Raw genomic sequence first — 9458 nt, 5'->3', positions numbered from 1 at the left:
TGGGCAGGCAATTGGCCATAACATCAGTCCCCCAGGTCTCCCCCACCTTCCCCTGACATTTAGTAAGGAAAAACCTGTCCTTTCATCGGGGCGAGCAGGCTGTGGACATGCATCGGGGCTTTCACAGCCTGAAAGAGAGGCATGGTCCGGGCGCATCATCTCACTCCCGCTCTGCCGTTGACTCTCTGTAGCCTTGAACAAGTTCCTGAACCTTCTGGCTCAGCTCCCCATCCACAAAATGGGGACAATAATACTTACCTACCTCACAGGGGGGTTGTGAGCATCCGTGTTCGTGAAGCCCGCTAAAGCACCAAGTCCCGTCCGTACCCGAGAGGGTAACGAACTGGTCAGTGGGAATGGGCACCACACTGTTTGGCTGGATGCAACCCAACCAGCTCACCTAGGTGTATCATAGCCCCTCCACCACTAGCGGGGACTCTCCTGTCGCTGAAATGGGTGGGGTGCTGTCCCGAGGCCCCGTCCCCTCTGTTGCATGAAGCTCTGGATGGCTGTGGCGTGCGGCGTAGTGACAACCACGGTGTCCCACTTGGCCAGGGATTTGTTACGACATTTTCTACATACATGTTTTCCATACGTTGTACTTAGAAATAAACCTTCCAGTTACAGCTGGCATTTCTGGGTCTCTGCGGTTGAGTGGCAGCAGCGTGCATCCTGTCTGCAAGTCCTTCGTGTCCGTCTGCCTGAACGCCATCCAGAGCCCAATGCCGAGATGTTTCACCTTCCAAGAGTTTTTTGTTTGCAAATCAAAGACCTATCTCACCTGGGTTCATTTGCCTGACATAAGTGTCCCGGTCAGCGATTGCTGGTCAATCCTTCGGTGATGAGAAGCACATGGATACCAAGGTAGATAATAAAGGGAGTTGGAAATTGGTCCGAGCAGTTTCCTAAGCATGTTAGCTGTCCGTGCAAGAGCTGCCACCAGCCCAGTGGGCCCCAGGAGGCCAGGTGTAATTGGAAACTCTGTGGTCAGATCAGCTCATTTCTGAGTGAGAAGATGCTGGTCTCTGAGGCTGCTGGCCTGGGAGCGAAGGGTGCAAGTTTGGTTTCTGGCAGCCATACCGGTTAGCATCTTCTCCCCATAGCAGAGTTTCCTCTGCTGTCTCCCCGCTCTTTCGGCCACTCTGCAAGGTGCAAATAGGAGGTCATTTGCCCCTGAGCTCTTAGCTAAAGCCTGAAAACCATGTTGTGTACAGGAGAGGGTCACAGCAGCAAGCGGGACAAGGAGCCGGTGCTAAAAAGTGCTGCTCCACAGAAGGCAACTCTTCACCGACCTCTCTTCACCGCGCATCTTGCCTGCTTTCTTGGGCTCTCTTTGCTTTGCAAGAGGGGTTCGCTGCAAGGCAGCCACCTCTGCAACCTGCGTGGACGGAAGGACACAGAGTCCAGCCGCTGCTTCTCTGGGTGCAGAAACCCCACATCTGAGCGCTGGGCGCAACCCAGTTTTTGTGCTTAATGCACCAGCCGGGGGAGGCCGATGGACCGGAGATGGGGGATTTCTTCCTTAGCTGTGATGGGGCACCTCGTGCCTTCTTGGGGATGTTTCTGCTCACTCTGAATCCTGTCCATACTACCTTCTGCCCCCCAAATGGCTGCTAGTCTGCATTGCTCTTCCATTTGCTCCACAAGCCCTCCCCTTTTCAGTGCAGACCCTGCAAGGACTCCTTCCTCCCACGTTCCCTACAAGGGCTCACGCGCAGACCGAGACGGTACTCTGGACCCTTCGCGGTCCATGCTTCCCCCTCCGCTGCCCCTCCTCGAGTCCCGACCCTTGGGGTGGTTGGCACGCTTTCATCTGCACTCAGTTTGAAACCTGGGGTGCCTGCTGCCAACCAGCGCTCACAGAGACCAAAATGCACGTGCAAACCAGCGCGCGCCGCTCCCCACTTTGGAAGCCAGCGCCGGTGGGGTGGCTCTCATGAGAAATACATGAGTTTTCCTCTTGTTTTGCTTTTAATAAGGCTGGGCCTGTGGTTTTCCAAGGGGGACCTTGATGGCATAGGTGGATCGTTCCACCACAGCGGATGGACCTAGAGGAAGAACAAATGAGCCGCATTTGATTCAAGAAAAGCTACAAGAAGTGTGGGCGCGTCTCTCTCATTATGGAGCAAAGTGCCAGCCTTTGCAAAGAGGCAGAAACAGTCAAATCCAGAGAGAGAATTAGTTGTATTTTAACTCAGGGAGACAAGAAAAACCTTCCCACACCTTCCAGATCCCTGATGGTTGCTTCAGGCGCCAATTTGGCCAGTGAGCCCAATATCCCAGCCAGTCTCCTCTGGACTGGGACATTTTCTGGAGATCATCCTTCACGAGGACCAGGGGACCTCTGGCCTTGTCAGGCTGCTAGCCATCCCTCTTCAAGGGGCAGGCCTGCCCTTTCTTTCCCTTTTAACAGACCTGCCCCATGTCTCGAACGTCTTTTGGGTTGATGCCACACGGTGAATGACACGTGCACAGCGTCACACGTGCAGTGATGGTGACCCATCCTCACGCAGGGTCTGAGCACATTTCAGCTCCGGCACTGCAGGTAGGATCGGGAAGCCCAGCCAGGACTCTCACCTGGCAGCAAACAGCATGAGGGCAGGGAGCGAAGTGATGGCTTTCTCAGTGTGTGTTATAAGTTCAGTCAGTTCCCAGCAGTCCCTGCGACTGCTTATCAGTCCAGCACGGTGAAGGAAAATCAGTGAGATCCAAAGAAACACTGATGTATCCTACTGAGATAAGGCCCCTTGGCTAGCAATGCATTTGCCTCAATGGCTAGTGTCTAGAGAGCTTCAACCCCATGCTCCAGATTCACAACCTGCTGCATCCTTTTCATTGCTATACCCAGGTTGCTAAATTCTGCACCTCGCTGCCGCTCTGTTTTTCCAGCCCTGGAGCAGAGACAACGACAGTATGAATGCAGCGGCCCATTTGGCGAGATGGCTCTATTGTCTGCCATGTATTCGAGCAACTCAGCACAGTCGTAAGCAAAAGCACATGGGCACCCAGAGATGAAAAACTAGTGCAAGATCTTATTGTATCAACACTTACCTCACTGTTTGCATCTAAGGCAGATGTGCTGAATAAACTAACAGTTTCCCATACAGAGCATCCCCTCGAGTGAGATGAGTTTGACCTGGTGTAGTTATAGAAACAGAATTGCAGACAACGAGGGTTGAAAGGACCTCAGGGGATCACATCTAGTCCAACCCCTGCTCCAAGCAGGACCAGCCCCAACTACATCATCCCAGACAAGACTTTGTCTACCCAGGTCTTGAAAACCTCCAAGGATGCAGACTCCCCCTCCTCTCTAGGTGACCTGTTTCAGTGCTTTACTATCCTAGTGAGAAAGTTTTTCCTAATATCCAACCTCAACTTCCCTTGCTGCAACTTGAGCCCATTGCTCCTTGTCCTGTCACCAGTGAGAACAGTCCAGCTCCATCCTCTTTGCACCCCCGTGAAGGGAGTTGAAGGTTTGTCATTGGAGGTTTGATCTAATATCTATTTTGTTGGATACAAGTAGAACCAACCCTGACATTTCTGAGTGGTTCAGAAAAAAATATTTTAATTCATTATTCAAATTACCTCCACATCCCTAAATGAGTTGGTGCTTTGGAAAGAGAGAATGAAGTCATTCCAGTTCTAAAAGAGGAGAAACAAGTTTAAGAAATGACTACTCCCCCCGCATCTCAAGATAAATAAAATGGAAAGAATATTTAGTTTGCTGAGTCTCAAAAATAAAAAGAAAGTCATGGCAAGAGCTTTTGAATGGCATGCTCTTATGCTAAGCAAACAAGTTGGAGAAAGAAAATTATCGTGTGGGATTCTTGGCCAATTCTCTGGTCCTATTGTGTCTAAAATGAACATTAGGAAATAGAGATCCTTGGCTCTTTGAGCAGATCATAGGCGAAGGGTCCCTTGGAAATTATCTGAGCCATGCTCAACCAAGCACAAAGATGTATCAGCACAAGGACCTAGAGCCACAGGAGCCAGTTTAATGGACAAGAGACGGCGTCCTCGAACCTGGGGAAAGAGAACGAGAGACTGTTTCCTATGCCACGTCGGCAGCGTTTTTCCTCGGCCACGCTGGCGGTGTTGATTCTAGCCAGTTTATGCTCGGCCCATAAGCAACCTGTTTTTCCAAGTGTTTTGGAAAGCAGTGATGTTTTTTCAGAGCACAGTGAGCTGAGGAAAATAAAAATTAGGACCTGAGACAACAAGGAGAAACTATTCACTACATTTTGTTACCATCACATGTCAAGCCCTGCTTTATGGAGCTGGACAAGGATCTGGATTCATGTCCCTGCCTGCCCAAGGCCCGTCGTGCTACCTGCCGATAACCCCAGCACCTTCCCACACCGTAACTTTCTACCGAGTGATTAGAGAAACCCTCCAGGTAGCGATCATTAGCCAGCAACGGTGTATGGTAACGACCGGTGGTTCAGCCAGCACAGCTTTCGGCATTCCCCTTCCCTATTTTTCCCATCGCATTAGGGCGGTGACATCAAAATGTCATTGTTACAACGCCAAGTCCAAATCACGGTTGCCGATGTCAATGTGGTCGGCTGGTATCCTGGAAGTCAAGTCAATATTTGCAGGCAGGTACAAACTTTGGGCATTAGCAACTGCACAAAAACCCAAGCGTCTCCTCTGGGCCAGAGGGTGCAGGCAGCAGGCAGACATCCCCAAAACAGAAAGTGCTTTGGTACCAACGCTCATCAACAGCATCACGGTCCTTGAGGGTCCAGAAACTTGGATATATTGTCTACCCTTGCATGGCCCAAGTCTATGCTGTCCATCCTTGCATGGTCCAAGCCGGCCAGAGCTACCTCTCTGTAGCTCTTCCAGGCTCCGTTTTTCCCTACCACGCTTGTATTGCCTGTGAGGGTGATTCTCCGTCCTCGTCCTCCCTTTAATCTCTACATGGGAGGAGGATGCACTGCAACTGGCTGAGCCGAGATCCCCTGAGACAGAAAAATGGGGTTCTCTGAACCCAGGGTCAGAATATTTAGCTCCGGTTCCTAAGAGTTATGTTCCCTACTCGCTCTCTCACCCGTTACAACCCTACCTGGAGTTGACCTCATCTACTTTTAGCACGGTAAACCTCAAGCGCGTTGTCCACCTTGGGTTCGACAAGCCGGCACAGCACGTAGGGCTGCCAGCTCTGTTCGAAACGCCGACATGCCTGCGATGCACAGCGCCAACGTGCTCGTGTATCTCCATTAGGGAGTACGGTGCGTAGACTTGACGCCAGGATGGCAAGCGCACAATTTAAACCCCGCCCCAGACTACTATATAATTCAGATTCAACATTTAATATTTATTTGAATGAATGACCTATCATTTATCTCCCAGGTGGCTCTCGGCAGTCTCCTGGAGATGTATATCTAATTCCTGGAGGCTTTGGGATGATCCTGGAGGGTTGGCAACCCCCGGGTGCAGTTGGGGAGGTGTCTGGCAACAGTTCCTGAGAAACTGGACCGGACTGAAAAGCACCCTCTCGCCAGTCCAGATCATGCCCATTACTTACCCCAGGGTAAAAAGCACATGGATTTCAGCTGTGCAGACAAGGCACGGGTGCCAGTTCCCTCCAGGTAGGCAGGTAGCAAGAAGGGCAGCAGCTGGAGAGGGCATTTCCCCAGGTCTTCACCCCCCGTCACGTGCGCTTGCAGCTACCAGGCCAATTCTGCGCCTGCTCTGACCCATTCAACGCTGCCGAGTCCCGGGGTCCCCGAGAAGCGTGACGTGTCCCTTCCTGGATCACCGAACCTCACTGATCTGAATCATGATGTCCATGAACCGATGAGACTGCGCGTGTCCACATGAAAATCCTCCATTTGAGACTTTCCATGGAGGCTTTGGGGGTTCAGGAACATTAATTTTTGGCAGGCACCAAGGGGGGGGGGTGGAAATGGAGGCTGCAGTTTAACTTTCACCCGTCTCTTGGGGATGATTTTTGTTTAAAGGAATGACCATGCTGACATGTGTTACTGTCCCGTCATTCTCCTGAATCCCAGCGCTCGTCATGAGCTGAGGTTTATTAGAAAACTATTCTTAGCTGCTTAAGGTTGTTTTCTAATGAAAATATCCATAATAAAAAAAAGGAAAAGAAAGACTCTCTTAATCTTTTTCCTCTCCTGCTCTGTCAACCTGTAACACACACTGTGAAACTGGCTTCCTCTGTTTATTGCCATTCCCAGTCAATAAAGCTCTTGATTTCTCACCATGACTCACAAAGGCCCTTATGCGGTGAACTTTGTCATCTGCCTTCGTGCCCTGAACAGATGTCACGGTTTGACGTGGAGGGTTTACAAATCCATAAATCAGATGCATCATTTTTCTTATTACACTTATTATCCGCTAGCATTTATCACTTTTTTTTTTATAGCTCAGTGCAGTGGAAGCCATTAAAACCTAGCGTTTGCCAGACCTTGCTATCCAGCTTGCACGGCTCCTGACTCTCGGGGTGGAAAAGTGCGGTAAGTTCAGATCTCATCCCTTGACAAACTCAAGTCGCACCCACTGATACATGTAGGACCTTTTTCAGGGCGGCGCTTCCCGGTCACAGAGGTAGCAGAGTCAGGCCCTGTCTAGGTGAGTGCTTGAGAGATGAAAAGTGCTGTGCAAAGTTCGCGCCCTTGCTAATGTGCGCAACAGGTAGGATAGGCACAAATGGGGAAACTGAGGCAGGGAGAAACAACTGGGCTGAGATCACAGAGAGCACCTCCCAAAACCGACCCCTGCCTCTGTGGTGCGTGCTGGACGGCTGGCACTTGGTCCCTGCAGACGTGCTGTCCTGGGTGTGCAGAGAGGAGCCTGGAGCGACTGGCAAGGCCCGGGCACATGTGGTGAGCTCCTTGCACAAAGCCCTGCTTGGGCCTGAAACGTGCTTCTCGAGGTCTAGGGGAAGCCCATGGAAATGTCGAACTACTTGTGCATTTCTTGTTTCCAAATGCCTTGCTAGCACCAAAGCCGGGATGCAACACACCCAAATCCCGGCCGCCTCCTTGGGGCTCAGACGTGTTCAAGACGGATTTCACCATCGTGCCTGGGCTGATCCTTCGGGATTCAGACCTGACTTCGAGCACCTCAGGGTTCAGACATCTCGCCTGCGGTGGGCGGGGGTGGAAATTGTTTAACCAGGACAAGGACGGCGGCAATTTGGTCTAGAACCAGCAGCCCGCAAAGCCAAAAATGACCGCAACACAATGAACGGAAACCCGCAGGCGCGGCCTCTCGCTATAATCCCCCAGTCTGCAGGTTCGAGCCTCAAAGCATCCGCGGCATTTCCCAAAGCATCTGGAGGACACAACTCCCCAAGGAAAATGTCTGCACCTTCCCCGCCAGAACTGCAGCCATAAAACAGATCAAGCAGCAGGCTGGGTTATTAATTTAAAATCAAGATCTTCTAGTGCCTGCTCCACTGCAGGCAATGGGAGTCCCAACGGGGTTGGCCTTGGATCAGACTGCAGCCTCGGGACCCTCCCCTATGACTCCTGGTGATAGGATCGTGGTAGTGAGATGCAGAAAGCACAGCTGGGCAGTGAGTCCAATTCCTCTGCCAATACAGGGCCGATTACATTTTTGCATAATCCACTGCTTCACCCGTTCCTCCATACCGCTGGGTCCAAATTAGAGATGAAAATGAATCCAACAGGGCAGGACAGCTGCTGTTAGGTGGATGCAGCGGGACGCATACATTTGGATTTGCATTCGTTGTGTCATGGCAGGTACGTGGGATCTGAAGCTCGCTAAAGGCGCGTGTCTAACCCGCTGTGTGAGCACACGTGCTTCGCGCGCATCGGCTGCTTGCCATCCCGAGGTATCTACCTGCCTGCCTCTTCGGCATGAAACGAAATGAAAACGCCTGCCTGCCCATTTGACTCACCATCTCGAGCAGGGGTTGGTCGTCCGTGTCCTCTCTTGGTCAGTGTAGTGTGTGAGTGAACACATGTACAAGTGCCCTGCCAGGATATTGTCCGTGCAAGAGAAGGACTGCACAGGCTGGCTTGTCGGCACGAACCCGGCCAGTCTGATTACCGACAAGGTGCCAGCTCACCGACAGGCTGGTCCAAGATGTCGTTCTGGTACGACACAGGCATCGTTCACGCTTATTGGCATCCCCTAAGCCTAGTGCAAATCCCAAAGATAGCTCATCCTTCCTGTGCACCTGGATCAAAGCAATTCTGTGCATTTATATAACAAACCCTGCTGTCTGTCACGGGCGGTCTGGTGGTCTCATCCTGCCTGCTTTCGTAAATGCTCTTAGCAAGAGCTCTACGTGAGTTATATATGCATTCGTCAGTGCTTTTATTAATCAGGACTCCAGTGAGGCATACACTACACTGATTGCTAGGGCGTCTATGGGCTCCTGGCTGCAAAAAACTGCTCTCATGCCTTGCTTACCCCCATGATCCGAGGGCGGGTGCTCAACCTACCACAGCCTGTGCGGCAATTGTATCCAGCGGACAGGGCAAGGGTCCGGTTGATGTGGACTCTGCTTCTGGCTCTGATTTTCCGCATCCCTTAAGAGCCAGTTTTTCAAGTGCTCAATGCCCCACGCTGCGGGACCTCTCCATGTGCCTGCTCTTGCCCCGTGATAAGGAAAGTGAATCTACAGTATCTTAGCCCTGGATGAAAGAAAGGGATACGTCAATTCAGTTTAATTCTCCTATTACAAGGTAAGAGCAGCCACAGACAGTCACCGTGGAGCAGCTGCGGTGCAATAAAGCCCCTCAACTCCCTGTGATTTATTTGCCTCTACCCTTATGATGGTGTCCTTACCTCATTGAAGTCCTCAGCTAGTTCCCTTGTAGTCTCTCTGTGCTTCCCCATTGATAAGAAATGTGGGATGTCACTTGTATACCCTCATCGGGCACTTGGAAATCTCTCAGTGAGCATTATTTTGAACGTAACTCACTGAATCATAGAAAAGCAGAGCCGGCAGGACCCTTGGGGAGGTCACATCTAGTCCCAACCACCTACTCAAGGATCGTCCCTGACTAAACCATCCCAATGACAACTCCTTGCTGACCACAAAAATAGCAAACATTTTAACCCTACGCATCTGAGCCGGAGCCTCAGCACACTTCTCTTCTAGCAGAGAATAATTAAGATGTCACTCTCCCTCTCTCTCTCATTCTGAATTTTGCTGCAAGCTAGGAGCAACAATTAGCTAATTTGAACAGCGTCTCATTATTTAATGCACTAAATAACAACACGTCTGGAAACGCATTTAATTTTTTAAAATGCTAACAGCACTTTCTGGTTTTTCGGAAGCACTATGAACTTTACTGTTTCATTCAAGTCTTGTTGTCTTTCTGAGCTGGCATGGGTGAGAGCATAATGGATTGTTTTCAATGATGGAAAGAGGGGGAAAAAAAGCCATGCTAAATCACATCATGCTGATTCTCATTTGATGGGCAATCTCTGGTTTGCTTTCTTTTCATTTTTCCACC

The sequence above is a fragment of the Gavialis gangeticus genome, unplaced genomic scaffold (genome assembly GCF_001723915.1).
Source record: "Gavialis gangeticus isolate Ggan-Ray unplaced genomic scaffold, GavGan_comp1, whole genome shotgun sequence".
Lineage (NCBI taxonomy): Eukaryota > Metazoa > Chordata > Crocodylia > Gavialidae > Gavialis > Gavialis gangeticus.
The sequence above is the reverse complement of the archived record's forward strand: the minus strand, read 5'-3'. Positions refer to the sequence as shown.